The 15,930-nt window shown below is 45.5% G+C and overlaps 1 non-coding gene across 1 annotated transcript; it reads left to right on the forward strand.

Annotated features, from left to right (window-relative positions):
• The first annotated feature begins 11,258 nt into the window (after positions 1 to 11,258).
• Trnas-cga (transfer RNA serine (anticodon CGA)) lies at positions 11,259 to 11,333 on the forward strand. The gene has a single exon. It is a non-coding gene; the product is annotated as a tRNA-Ser (tRNA).
• Positions 11,334 to 15,930: the final 4,597 nt, after the last annotated feature.

A 15,930-nucleotide genomic window follows, 5' to 3' on the forward strand; every position in this document is an offset into this window, starting at 1 on the left:
CGAAGACACCTTCGTCATATGGTCACATGGAAGAGACAAGCTGAATGATTTCCTCAGATATCTTAAATCCATACACCAGAACATCAGTTTTACCATGGAAGATGAAGTGTGTGGACTACTCCACTGTCTGAACGTCCTGGTAAAAAGGAGAGCGGATGCCAGTTTGGACCGCGGCGTGTATCGCAAGAGGACGCACAACAAATTATACTTACATGCGGACAACTGCCACCATCCGGTTCAGAAGAGCAGCTAAAACCTTTGGTATATAGAGCTCGCATCCTCTCGACGATAAGAACCTCAGCTAAGAATATGAACGTCTGAGTACCGTCCTCCGGAAAAATCGCTGCTCATAACTGCAGATTCAGAGAGCTCTACGTCCTACAACGAGTGAAAAACCCGCTGAAACAAAAGAGGAACCTCAGGAGAATGCGGCCATTGCATTTATTACATTTTTCGGCACATTATCCGGCGATATTGGACGAATTCTTCGGAAACATCAAGTGAAAACTGTCTTCCGCCCACCAGCTGAAGCAAAGGCAATTCTTCGTAGCGCAAAGGAAGACCTCGACCTCGGACTACGGAAATCCGGGGTCTATCAGATCCCCTGCCGATGTGGCATGACTTACATAGGCCAACCTGTGCGTACTGTCAAGGATCGTTGCCGAAAATACCTACTGCACGTCACACTGCTGCAGGCTGAAAAGTCGACAGTCGCGGAACGTTGCCTTCCGGAACTACACGGAATGGATTATGATCATATTAAGGTTCTCATACAGGTTTCAAACTTCTGGGACGGTCTAGTTAAGGAATCTATCAAGATTCGAGTAAGGAAGCCGCTGATCAGTCGTGACAGTGGCTACATCCTTGGCACGGCAGTGTATCTGATTAAGAAGAAGAAGGAGATATCCCACGACAAACTGACTTTGGAAGCAGACAGAGCAGCAGCAGAGACGCCGCAAGCAGGCTTTCCTGAGAGGAAACCACGGACGGAAACGACTTGACGACTTGATAGCAGGAGAAATGGGAGGGAGGGGGGGAGGGGCGAGAGGAGGAGATACTGAACCCATGCCTGGGTGCGGACCTCATACGCAACGCCAGGTGGGACGGAGAGGGATACAGATATAAGCCCGGCACTGGCTCCGGACATTACCATCACTCAATGCGGTCATCACAGAAGTCGAATTTGGCATCGCCAAATGAGATACAAGAGGTGCATTGGGAAGACAGTGACTGAATGCACACAAAACTTTCCGCATCAGGTCGAGAAAAACAAATGCTGAAGCCCTATCTTCCGAGTGCTAACACGCAACCAAAGAACCTTAGACCACTTGTTCCAACACGGAGTTAAAATATTCCTGCACAAGTACAAAGTGGAGCCATCAAACCCCCCTTTCTCCCCCATCCCAGAGACGCTAGGGTTTTAGTCATCTCAAACAGCACGGACCCATCCGCAGCAGATGGGCGGGAGACCACACATTAACCAAATGCACTGCAGAAACCAGTGAACTAAGCTGCAGCAATTTCAAAGACTCTCATTCTGTCCGTTCCTTCTAACGCAAGGTACGGCTAACTGAACCATCAGATGAAGCAACCCAAGACCACCTCCACTTAACTGACGACCCAACATTCCCCCAACCCCACCCATGAGCAAAATATAAAATGACGCTGAGTAATCCGTCAAAATCGACGATTTTCTCAAAGCACTAACCTTCTCCCTAATGAATCTCCAGCAGTCAAGGAAAAGGGCAATAGTGGAAAGTGTCGACAAATGCCACGCCGGTTCTACAGAAATCACATCGTGCTCAATCAAACTGACCAACAAATCCACTTAACACTTGTCGACAGCCGACGATCTGATGCACGAGAAAGTTAGGGGCTTCACTCCAGAAGACCATCGCAGAAATAGGCCAAACTACACACTGTCAAGGTCATGCAGCCCACCACCTCAGATACTCAACGACCCTAGAAAACTGCACCATAAGTAAAGCTACCACAAACAGAGCAGCACGTAATAACTAAAACCTAGAAAGTAAGATGGCGTAATGTGCAGAGCTAAACACTACCATAATAATGTTTGCTGACACGTATGGACTGGAAAAGAAAAAAAGGCGATCCTACACCACATACTACACAATTGCGACGTTGACACAGCGGGCTTTGCGGAAACCTGGACGAAACCTGACACCAAGACCAACATTAACCAATGTATCTGCTATTACAAGCACAGACAGGACGGAAGTGGGAGCGTGGCGATTTACACCAAATCAACATTTGCATCCATGGAAGCTCTTCTGCCGCCTCAATTTGAAGAAACAGAAGCAGTTATGATCTACATCCCACGACAAACACAACGACTAAAACTCATTGGCTGTATATATGTCCCCCTTATAATGCATGTACCAACACACTTCCTCAGTTACATCACCTCCTTCCCCGAATATGTACTTCTGAGAAACTTTAATGCAAGACATCAGCTGCTAGGATGCACAGTTATCGACAGGAATGGGCGCACAATGGACGATTTCCTGACAACAGAAAACATGACAAGAATTCCCATCTCCAAGCCCACCTTCGTAGGCCACCAAGGCAAATCCGTACCTGATCATATCTTCCACAGCAAATCCTTACAGAACTCATAGTAGAAGCAGACGTAAAAGACGTAAGCGACACGATCGCCAGCGACCACCTCCCCACGTACAAGACCACAGTCATCAACCCATCCATCCCTTCCTAAACCTAACAGTAGGACAATCAAAAATTATGCAGCAGCAGAATGGAAAAAATATGCGACCACATTAAATGACGACCTCCTAGCCCCGCTAATCATCGAAGAATACAGACAGACAGGCAAATAAAATTCAACAACCAGAGGCAACTGCTACTGGACACTGAAACCGTTTTCAGAAAACATCACTCAACCAACGATCCGCTATTACGACTAACAACCGACATCACTAAAGCAATTAACTAGGTCCCTCCACTGTCGCTGCCTTTTGCGGTCCACGTCGGTGGGGTAATATCCCTTCCCCATTTTCCCCCTCCCCCCCCCCTCCAAGAAAATGTTGCGCAGCGAGAGGAATAGTCTCTCCACTTCTCTATTCACGATCCACCAGAGACGTCACCACAACAGTACGAAAACGTACAACTAACTACTGCTTCCACATCAAGACAGGCAGAAAAATATCTGACATGATTGTAAACGTGGATGGGGAAGACGAGAATCAAACCAAACCGTGGCAAAACACTAGTCATCCTCTTCTGACAAGGAGACAAAACGCAAAAACAAAAACAAAGCCCGGCTGACATCAGAGTCTCCGCATGGTATATACAACTCAGCCTGTCTGACGAAATTAAATACCTCGGTATTCATCAACAACTTCTATGTAATCCGCATAATAGACAAAACAAAAAACAGAGAAATCCCTATCAGGAGAGTCCAGGGGTAATTCCATGGATCTAACAAGAATACAGCAATACACACATACAAAACATTCATCCACCTGATAATGGAACACGCTTCTACCCCTTCGCAGGAATGCACAAGCCGAACTTAGAAGACTGGACGACAACTAATCAGAAGAATACCAAAACTACACTACAGAATATAAAACAGCGAAGTGTATGAAGCAGCCAACATAACACCATTTCTGACTAGGCTCAGCAAACTAAGGACGAACTACTGCGGCAGACAAATACTAAACCGCATAGCTATTATCAACACTGATACACCGCAAAGCCCAAACTCACATACACCGACCCCCCCCCCCCTCACCCCCAAGAATCAATGACCACAGTACCGCAACAAAATACGAAAAACATATTAGCGAGCATGACACAAAAGACGACTTACTGACAGTGACATATATCACACCCACCCCACCATATCTCCAAGCCCTACATCCAGATGACGAGCAGCTAATCCCTACTACCTGACAAGAACACAGACACGAACAGTAAAGCCCAAACAGACAAAAAAAATATACCGCTAAATCACCATACTACATGACAATGTATTGTATTGTATTTCATATACATAACAACAGAATAATATAGAATTAACGAAAAACCAGCATGAAATTTAAGAAATACACAAAAATGAGAGAAATTAAAAAAAACACACACAAGATAAGATAACTTATATGTAAGGTTAGTTGTATAAACAAATGTATCGAGAAACAAAACAAACTGTAATTAGCTGCACTTAACAGATGTAAGAGATTTTGTAAAAGAAAAGAAAAAAAGGCAAGAGAAACTGTAAATAATTATACTTAGAAGTAAGTTAGATGTAAGTTAGAATAAGAACCTGGTCAAATAAAGGAAATAATTAAGAAACTGATCAAGTAAAAGAAATAAATGAAAGAAAACGTATGCAGTGGCTCAATAGAATCCAAATTTCTCAGTGGCCCGCCCACTCTCTTCAAAACTGAGAACGAAAATGATAAAAAAAGAACCTGGGCATTCAGTCCGTCGGTGCACCTGATGATCACAACGTAGTCCTTTGTCGAAACATTGCGCCCGTTGAACAACGACATTCAGCCGTTCAGCCTTGAACTATTTCGTCATGAATTACGCCGGGTGAAGTTAGGAATCACAATATGCTATATGCTTGTCAGATTTCGTGAAGATATTCATCACATAATGCTCTTAATTGAGTAAACTTCCATCCCATTCGGAACTGATGATCACTACTCACATGAGCATGATCTAGGATAACCATGAACACGAATACACTCTTGTGTTCATAGTAACGTAGACGTAAAAGTTATATTGACGAATTTTTTCCCATGTCTGAAACATCTGGTGTGTCATTTCATCAACACTGCTGGCTGGAGTTTGGTAAGGAAACACGTCTTCCCACTGCATCCCGGATATGCTCTTTGTGGGAGAAATGAGAGAACCAGTTAGGCCAAGTGAAGTAAACAGACATTCCTTACGGTGATTGTGGTGTGACCTGTAGAGTTCTCTCTTGCATTTTCATGCTGGAATACATCATTTGTCACTATGGCCTAGAGTATTATCATAGCAGGGTTTAGCACATAACTTCCTGGCAGATTAAAACTGTGTGCCAAACCAGGACTCGGGCCTGGGACCTTTGTCTTTCTCGAACAACTTCTGGAAGAAAAGAGTGACAATACCACACGCTATACGGGAGAGATTCTGTGAAGTTTCGAAAGTGGGAGATGAGGTAATGGCTGAAGTTGAGCTCTGAAGTCGTGTCGTGAGTCGTGATTGAGTAGCTCTGTCGGTTGAGTGCTAGCCCGCGAAAGGCAATGGTCCCACGTTCGAGTCCCAGTCCTGCACAAACATTGCGCAACAGAGTTAAAGGGTCACTTTTTCGAAACCCCGTAATTGTCTCCCGTGGAGACACATAGGTTTGAAATTTGGCTCGAAGGTGCCTACAGCCTTCCTCTGGAATCGTGTAAAAGTGTGGCCCCCTTCGACGTCACTGTCGGTCTCGGTGACTCCTCAAGCAGCAAGTAAAGACACACGCGAGAAAAAGACCGAAGCTCAGAAGTTCATGTGAGGTGTAAAATAGGTTAATGGTGTCCCATTGACACACAATTTCACTACAATTCTCCCTAAAGCTGGCAAGGACGTTTCACACATTGGGAGGTAGTCACAGCCCCCCCTACCCACATTTCACTCATTCAGTCGACGGCTCTGCGATGGAGGTCAGAACCGCGACACCCAGCATTGGATAACGCCGTTTTCATAAGAGTGGCTGAGGAAAACAATTCAGACACACCGCAGATCAGAATCGACGAGAAAAGGTTCAAATGGCTCTGAGCACTATGGGACATCTGAGGTCATCAGTCCCCTAGAACTTAGAACTACTTTAACCTAACTAACCTAAGCACTTCACACACATCCATGCCCGAGGCAGGATTCGAACCTGCGACCGTAGCAGCAGTGCGGTTCCGGTATGAAGCGCCTAGAACCGCTCGGTCACAACGACCGGCCGCGAAAAGGCCTCAAGAGTGGCGCGAAGAGTGTCTCTGGAACCACCCCTTTCCTTGCGACATTGATTCCCACATATTCTGTAGACAGAAACGACAGTTCACAATGCGATGAATAACATGAATACGTTCTTGACAATCTTCGATACCGCAGACATCTCCCTGACGCTTCAGCCATTCTCTAAGGGCATCGTGAGCTAGCAAGGTAATAAACGTGATGTCATCTCTGTGGAGTGCAGTGTCGCAACAATTTTTGGTCTGGTGTATAGGATGGAACCACCAGCGACCTTTCCAAAGCATTCGACGGGTTTTGCACGTGATCCGAAGCAGCAAATGGATCTTACGCTTTTTCAGTGCTCATGTTTCACGTCGTCCTGTGGCGCCATGACAGAGGGTTGCGACGTTGACAAATAAGCGAATAAACGGCAAAGGGTCCCTCTAAGGCCGCACAGTTCGCCAATAACGTCAGTGGTCAGATTAAAGAATGAAATTTTCAGTCTTAAGAGGAGTATGGGGTAATACGAAACTTTCTTGCAAGATTAATGTGCCGGACCGTGAAGCGGACTCGGGATCTCTGCCTTTCGCGGGTAAATGCTCTGCCGACTGAGCCAGCCACGTACGACTCACAATCCGTCCTCACAGCTGTACTTACATCATAGCTCGTCTCCTCCCGCGTTCGAGTCTCGGCCCGGTACACAGTATTAATCTGCCAGGAAACTTCATTCAGATTTTATTCATCCAGTATTTGAGAACAAGAGCACTTAGTGACTTGCAACAAACTTTACACATAATATCAAGTATTTATGACACTTTCTCTCGCTGATATCCGTACAAAATGATGAAAGAAAAAAAGTTTATCGCTTACTACATTTTCGCTGTTCACACAGTAAAACTGCCGCGTTAGGCGTGACGTTTGGTTTCATTATTTCTTTACTGCCAACTCTATTCGCAACAGTTTTGCAGACAGTATACCCATATACCACTGAACGTACCTGCAAAAATATGTTTTTTTACTGCACGTTATTCAGCACATGTAAGTCATAAACATTGAGATATATGAATAACTACTGCATCATACATGATGTCTGAAATTATTACTTTTTTACTACTAACACTAATCGCAACACATTTCGTAGAGAATATCCACATATAGTACTGAATGTACCTGCACAATCTTTGTGCGACATAGTTCTGGACGTACGACCTCTTAAACAATGAGCTGCTGAAAATTGAATTGGAGGGCAAAATTCGCTAGAGATACATGTGGAATATGTATACAAATATGTGTGAAATATGTTAGATACGTATCGAGTATACGGGGTGTAAGTTTTAAGTCGACAAACCAGAATAACACGAAAGATAAGCTTCACACGTAAAAATGTGTAGAATCCAAAGTAGATTATTTTCGAGGGGGACATTGCTGATGCTAAAATTAGCCCAGCATCCGAGCCCCCTGGGGATGGGGCGGGAGGCAACTTTAAAATTTCAAATGGGAACCCCCATTTTTTATTGCAGTATCAGATTCTACTTAAAAAAAGCTACGTATATTTTGTCTTAAACATTTGTTATGATTCTCGGTAGTTGGCGCTGTAATTCAAGAAAATCTATGTTCTCAGTTTTGCGTGGAAAATGGTTACGGATTAATAAAAAACACTTATTTAATTCGTAAATTTTGATTCGCTAAAACTAAAACTCTCCCTCTCTCCTCACAGGGTGGGGTTTGAGAGAGAGGAATTAGAGTTTTACAAATGTTGACCACGAAACAAACAAAACTTATCCGCATCTGCGGAAAAAAAATTAATATTTGGGTCAACCTTTGAAAAATTCTAGTTCCCCTCTCTCAAACCCCACCCTGTGAGGAGAGAGGGAGAGTTTTAGTTGTAGCGAATCAAAATTTACGAAGTGAATAAGTATTCTTTATTTATTCGTAACCATTTTCCACGCAAAAATGAGCACATGAATTTTCTGGAATTACAGCGCCAACTACCAAGAATCTAAACAAATATTTCAGACAGAATGTAAGTAGTTTTTTATGTAGAATCTGATTTTGCAATAAAAAACAGGGATTCCCCATTTGAAATTTGAAAGTTGCCTCACGCCCCACCCGCAGGGGGCTGGGGTGGCGGCCTGAATTTAGCACCAGCAGATGTCCCCCTCGAAAATAATCAACTTTGGATTCTATCCTTTTTTTTCATGTGAAGCTCATTTTGCAAGTTATTCTGGTTTGTCGACTTAAAATTGGCACCCTGTATAATATAGCACTGTTCTCGAACGCAGTTGCAGTGCATTTGCTCTGTTTTCTGTATGTCTGTGTACCACGGATGGTTCAGAGAGTAAGGCGCAGTGGCTTCAGGTCTGCTGACGGCTTTATGTGGTCACAGAGAAGGACGTCTAAGGTATTTCCCGAGAGACGGGAAGTGTGGCTAGGATTAGCGCCTGCCCGAGCGTTCGCCCTGGCGAGTGTCGCGCTGTGTGTCCTTAGCTAAAGAGCGTTGTATTACAGGCTGGGGTGACCGCTATATACAACTACAGAATGGATCCCGTGTTTCACTCTATGCAAGACTGATTAGTTGTTTTAAACTGTAACAAGAAATATTTCCAATGTGCTTCTCTGTACTCTCCGCAGTCACAACCTTGTGGTGTCAGTTAACAAGAGAGTTTCTGTATGGCAGCATTGTCTTGTTACGAGGTGCATTCAAGTTCTAAGGCCTCCGAATATTTTTCTAATTAACTACTCACCCGAAATCGATGGAACTGGCGTTACTTCTCGACGTAATCGCCCTGCAGACGTACACATTTTTCACAACGCTGACGCCATGATTCCATGGCAGCGGCGAAGGCTTCTTTAGGAGTCTGTTTTGACCACTGGAAAATCGCTGAGGCAATAGCAGCACGGCTGGTGAATGTGCGGCCACGGTCTTTCATTGTTGGAAAAAGCCAAAAGTCACTACGAGCCAGGTCAGGTGAGTAGGGAGCATGAGGAATCACTTCAAAGTTGTTATCACGAAGAAACTGTTGCGTAACGCTAGCTCGATGTGCGGGTGCGTTGTCTTGGTGAAACGGCACACGCGCAGCCCTTCCCGGACGTTTTTGTTGCAGTGCAGGAAGGAATTTGTTCTTCAAAACATTTTCGTAGGATGCACCTGTTACCGTAGTGCCCTTTGGAACGCAATGGGTAAGGATTACGCCCTCGCTGTCCCAGAACATGGACACCATCATTTTTTCAGCACTGGCGGTTACCCGAAATTTTTTTGGTGGCGGTGAATCTGTATGCTTCCATTGAGCTGACTGGCGCTTTGTTTCTGGACTGAAAAATGGCATCCACGTCTCATCCATTGTCACAACCGACGAAAAGAAAGTCCCATTCATGCTGTCGTTGTGCGTCAACATTGCTTGGCAACATGCCACACGGGCAGCCATGTGGTCGTCCGTCAACATTCGTGGCACCCACCTGGATGACACTTTTTTCAGGTCGTCATGCAGGATTGTGTGCACAGAACCCACAGAAATGCCAACTCAAGAGGCGATCTGTTCAACAGTCATTCGGCGATCCCCCAAAACAATTCTCTCCACTTTCTCGATCGTGTCGTCAGACCGGCTTGTGCGAGCCCGAGGTTGTTTCGGCTTGTTGTCACACAATGTTCTGCCTTCATTAAACTGTCGCACCCACGAACGCACTTTAGACACATCCATAACTCCATCACCACATGTCTCCTTCAACTGTCGATGAATTTCAATTGGTTTGACACCGCGCAAATTCAGAAAACGAATGATTGTACGCTGTTCAAGTAAAGAAAACGTCGCCATTTTAAGTATTTAAAACAGTTCTCATTCTCGCCGCTGGCGGTAAAATTCCATCTGCCATACGGTGCTGCCATCTCTGGGTCGTATTGACAATGAACGCGGCCTCATTTTAAAACAATGCGCATGTTTCCATCTCTTTCCAGTCCGGAGAGAAAAAATCGGAGGCCGTAGAACTTGAATGCACCTCGTATGTCTATTGAGGTAACAGTGATACACGCAAGTTGGCTGCTGTCTTTGATGCTTTCCTGGACATAAGAGAACCATCTGTCTCTAAACTTATTTGCATTTTCGTTGAGGAATGACAGAAAGAGGATGGAGTGATCGGTTGAGACAGAGTTGTAACGAGATATGATTTAATGGTAGACTAATGATGCGTTCTAGAGAGAGAGAGAGAAAGATGTTGTCATAGGTCATATAACCATTTTCTTCCGTTGTTCTGTCGGGGTGCATCAGTTGTGTGGCATAACTGGTGTTAGAGTCGTATACAACAGCTTCTTCCGTGTGTGACTTAGAGCACTAGCTACTTGTGAACGTTAACAGCAAACCTCTGTCATCAGAAGACCTACATCTCATGTGTGATGATGATCAAACATGTCCATCCTGTTTCGGTACTTTCCTCTAGACGAACGTATATTTATGCGACGTACTCCATTCGCCTGCCGCATCTTGGGCATAAAACCGAGCCTTCAGTGTCATAACTACGGTGATTCTAAGTTACCGACAGGTGTTTGTGCAGCATTGCAATCCCCATGTAAATATCTGCTTGACAGATGCCCTGTTCGCGCAGTTGCGACGTGACTGCTGCTCTGCGTTTGTCTGTTTCGTTGTCAGAGGCATTATCCATTACTAACGATAATTTTATAGGTGTGATGCGAGCATAGTATAATTTCTGAACCCCGTGATCGGATGTGAACAGTGGGCGCTATATAAGTCTGGAAAGCTATATTGATAAGTTAACACAAAGACTATGTTTTAAGTAGGTCGTTTTTTTCGTTTTACAATTTTCCACCATTGTTTATCGTAGAGAAATCTGTAAGAAGAATATATGTCATGCGCTGGAAATATATTTCTTCCATTGGAATATGAACAGCGCTGCACCACATGACTAATTGGTCAGGAACCGTAACTATCTAACATTATACCGTGTCTTAAGTGCACAACTGTGTAGCATTAGGGGGGTATGAGTTTATGTTCTCTCTTACCAATGCCTTCTTGGTACTGACCTCAGACACTAGAACAACACTTTAAAATAGATAGCGCTATTGATTTACGTAAAATGCTTCAGACTCCATCCGTCCGGAGCATCATCATGCATAAAAATCACCCGTTTCTTGAATGAGATTTTCACTCTGCAGCGGAGTGTGCGCTGATATGAAACTTCCTGGCAGATTAAAACTGTGTGCCGGACCGAGACTCGAACTCGGGATCTTTGCCTTTAGCGGGCAAGTGCTCTACCAGACTGACAGAAGTAAAGCTGTGAGGACGGGGCGTGACTCGTGCTCGGGTAGCTCAGTTGGTAGAGCACTTGCCCGCGAAAGGCAAAGGTCCCGAGTTCGAGTCTCGGTCCGGCACACAGTTTTATTTTGCCAGGAAGTTTCACCCGTTTCTTCTTCTTAACCGTCAGTTATATCATCACAACGCTTTCATATCTACTATACGTCGATAAGGGATGGTAATCTCCTTGACATACGCACATGTGGAGAAATCTTGTGCTCTTGGATGGGTGACGTGAGTGAGATTGGCACGGAACAGCAGTTACAAGCTTGGCTTGCTCTTTTCCTTCACAATATGTGGAATGTAGCAGTCTACTTCTAGTCAGCTGCAAATTTAATCGGTGACAGTATTGCAGGGAGGGTTGGTTAAAGACAATGCGAGAATGTCTTTTAGCCTCTAACTTTGTTCTAAGAATGTGAGAATGCTCTGTGACTCCTATCCGCATAGAGAAAGATCATAAGTTACGTGCTATGTTCGAAGTGCAAGAAATGTGCAGGTCACTTTTCGGTATACTTTGGCCTATATGTTCGAGAATTAACAGTGAATGGACATACTGCACAGTCATCTGTCTACATTCACAATCTAGTTAGTACATGGTACTCGCAAAGTAGTGGAGAGGCGCTTTAGTGATGATACAGTACCAGGGAAGCATGCTGCCGCGTCAGTAGTCATTGTTGAAATTACGGCAAAATTGCTGAAACTGATCGCACTATCAGCTGTGATGCTCGTAATTACAGTACATCGATGGTGTCTTTTCCATCTCATCAGTCCACTGGTATGCTGCTGATTACCATATAATGCTTGACTGACATCGCTTGTTTGAGATAGGGAAAGAGTCTTTGTGGAAGGGCAACACCTTCTGCTGATGGCTAGCACCTAAACAGCGATCGTGAGCATGACTGCAATATGAGGAATGAATTGAAACAGAACACTGAGCCATCAGCTATCTCATCAGAGAGATAGATGAGTTTACATGTAGAGGTTGTCGGACAGATATATGGAAACGCTCCAAAGCACCGCAAAACTCTTCCAGTTTTCATATGTTGTGAATCTCTTTACTTAAAGTCATCGCGCGCGCGCGCGCGCGCGCGCGTGTGTGTGTGTGTGTGTGTGTGTGTGTTTTGGGAGCAGAAGTAAATTCACACCGTGCAATGTCCGGCTTTCAGGGTCAATGGATCGAAACATGTTAATGTCAGTTTAGAACATGACGCAGATCTAAAAGTCGTGGAGAAAAACAACGAAATGTATGGCGGTGCATAAAAGTGTGCCATAGGCTGCTTGGATGTGTTACAGCATAAAACACCTGTGAATCAAACCACAACTCAAGCATCTTTCCTTGTGACTGTGGGTTCAAAAATGGCTCTGAGCACTATGGGACTTAACTTCTGAGGTCATCAGTCCCCTAGCACTTGGAACTACTTAAACCTAACTAACCTAAGGACATCACACACATCCATGCCCGAGGCAGGATTCGAACCTGCGACCGTAGCGGTCGCGAGGTTCCAGACTGTAGCGCCTAGAACCGCTCGGCCACAGCGGCTGGCGATAGTCTGTGGGTTATGGTGCTCCTACAGTACAGGCGATGACACTTTACGCTGGTCTGTGAAAATGTCTTCGATCACAGTGTGGATCAATACCCGTATGTTTGGGGTTGGCGCATATGCTCGATGCCAGCATGCAGACAGCAGATACGGCCGTCGTAATATCTTAACCGAGTTCCCTTGCGGTGGCGCGGTTCCTTCCGTCCCTTTACGACGAACCTGCATCTACCTGCGAACATTGTCTCAGCATATCATCAGTAGGGAAGCCGAGCGAAACCTACTGTACTTCAACGTGAACCAGGCTGCAATTAAAATCACTAATCTACGTTTTGGGAGACAGTTTTCACACGAAATAAAAGGTTGAAAATTTTGTCCTTGATTAGTATATTCTGAAACTTAGGTGAACAAGTATCACTGCCAAGCCCGTGCTAGTCTCAACACCGTCACTCACAATCCCTTTCACTCACGTTAGCAAGTTTATGGTGTAACATTTCCCGAAAACGTAATAGCTACAAAAATACCGATTGTTTTTGACTGAGAATGCTCGACAAATATTAAGTCTGTCGGTACCTAATGCAGTCACAGTTTTTAGCCACCGACCTGCTCAATACGTCACACAGGATTTATGTCTTTTTTCTTCACAAAATTCACTTAAAAATTCCGAAATTTCTACACGCCCATCGGAATAATTTTGCCGTCACTTTACAACACTTTTGATGTATGAAACACTGCTAGATCCAGCAGCTTATCGTTTCCATCGGAACTACTGCTACACACGTCCGAACTGTTTCATGGCTAGGCTCCGACTCTTCTCTAGAATACTCTAAGTCTTCTCTACCAGCAGAGAAAGGCACGCGAAGAATATTGCTTTACCATTGGTCAGTTTACTCAATAGCCAATAGCAAAACAACATTCTCCCGCGTCAGTCCGCGCTTTTCATCAATAACCAATTGCAAAATAGTAAACCTAACGACTGCACTTTTTACTGACGTAATTATCTAATATTCTGAAGTTTTGTTTATGCATAAAGTTATTTACTATTATTATTTATACCTGAAGTAACTTTTCCTTTACCATAAACTTATTTTACAAATCTACTCTACAAAAATCCCCTTTGTTCATATCCATACTTCTTCGAAGTGCTCCCACACTAGATCCTACTACATAACTCGTTAAACACTTATCTTCATATTAACCTTAAACCACACTCACGCATCATTCATACTGCTAAAACACATTTATAACATTTTACATACACAAAAAGACATAATAAAACTTTATGAAAATACTAGAACAGTTTATGAAAAACATTCTACACTCCTGGAAATGGAAAAAAGAACACATTGACACCGGTGTGTCAGACCCACCATACTTGCTCCGGACACTGCGAGAGGGCTGTACAAGCAATGATCACACGCACGGCACAGCGGACACACCAGGAACCGCGGTGTTGGCCGTCGAATGGCGCTAGCTGCGCAGCATTTGTGCACCGCCGCCGTCAGTGTCACCCAGTTTGCCGTGGCATACGGAGCTCCATCGCAGTCTTTAACACTGGTAGCATGCCGCGACAGCGTGGACGTGAACCGTATGTGCAGTTGACGGACTTTGAGCGAGGGCGTATAGTGGGCATGCGGGAGGCCGGGTAGACGTACCGCCGAATTGCTCAACACGTGGGGCGTGAGGTCTCCACAGTACATCGATGTTGTCGCCAGTGGTCGGCGGAAGGTGCACGTGCCCGTCGACCTGGGACCGGACCGCAGCGATGCACGGATGCACGCCAAGACCGTAGGATCCTACCCAGTGCCGTAGGGGACCGCACCGCCACTTCCCAGCAAATTAGGGACACTGTTGCTCCTGGGGTATCGGCGAGGACCATTCGCAACCGTCTCCATGAAGCTGGGCTACGGTCCCGCACACCGTTAGGCCGTCTTCCGCTCACGCCCCAACATCGTGCAGCCCGCCTCCAGTGGTGTCGCGACAAGCGTGAATGGAGGGACGAATGGAGACGTGTCGTCTTCAGCGATGAGAGTCGCTTCTGCCTTGGTGCCAATGATGGTCGTATGCGTGTTTGGCGCCGTGCAGGTGAGCGCCACAATCAGGACTGCATACGACCGATGCACACAGGGCCAACACCCGGCATCATGGTGTGGGGAGCGATCTCCTACACTGGCCGTACACCACTGGTGATCGTCGAGGGGACACTGAATAGTGCACGGTACATCCAAACCGTCATCGAACCCATCGTTCTACCATTCCTAGACCGGCAAGGGAACTTGCTGTTCCAACAGGACAATGCACGTCCGCATGTATCCCGTGCCACCCAACGTGCTCTGGAAGGTGTAAGTCAACTACCCTGGCCAGCAAGATCTCCGGATCTGTCCCCCATTGAGAATGTTTGGGACTGGATGAAGCGTCGTCTCACGCGGTCTGCACGTCCAGCACGAACGCTGGTCCAACTGAGGCGCCAGGTGGAAATGGCATGGCAAGCCGTTCCACAGGACTACATCCAGCATCTCTACGATCGTCTCCATGGGAGAATAGCAGCCTGCATTGCTGCGAAAGGTGGATATACACTGTACTAGTGCCGACATTGTGCATGCTCTGTTGCCTGTGTCTATGTGCCTGTGGTTCTGTCAGTGTGATCATGTGATGTATCTGACCCCAGGAATGTGTCTATAAAGTTTCCCCTTCCTGGGACAATGAATTCACGGTGTTCTTATTTCAATTTCCAGGAGTGTATTACCTTAGTGCACTCTAGTGGGCACAATCGAAACTAAATCGCAGTCCCCTATCCAATACTGTCCTCTATCGGCTGATACATCAACTACGTGTGCGTCCAGACCGCGCGACCGCTACGGTCGCAGGTTCGAATCCTGCCACGGGCATGGATGTGTGTGATGTCCTTAGGTTATTCAGGTTTAAGTAGTTCTAAGTTCTAGGGGATTGATGACCTCAGAAGTTAAGTCCCATAGTGCTCAGAGCCATTTTAACCATTTGTGCGTCCAGTCTCGCGTCACCATCTGTCGCTATCCAGCTCTGAGACACATCTCCCACTTAACCGCCTCCAAGGCAGGATCGGTATACGGCGCTACGCCTCACCCTGTCGGATGAAGTTAGCGGAGTTTTTATAGTTC

Source organism: Schistocerca serialis, chromosome 4 (genome assembly GCF_023864345.2).
Source record: "Schistocerca serialis cubense isolate TAMUIC-IGC-003099 chromosome 4, iqSchSeri2.2, whole genome shotgun sequence".
Classification (NCBI taxonomy): domain Eukaryota; kingdom Metazoa; phylum Arthropoda; class Insecta; order Orthoptera; family Acrididae; genus Schistocerca; species Schistocerca serialis.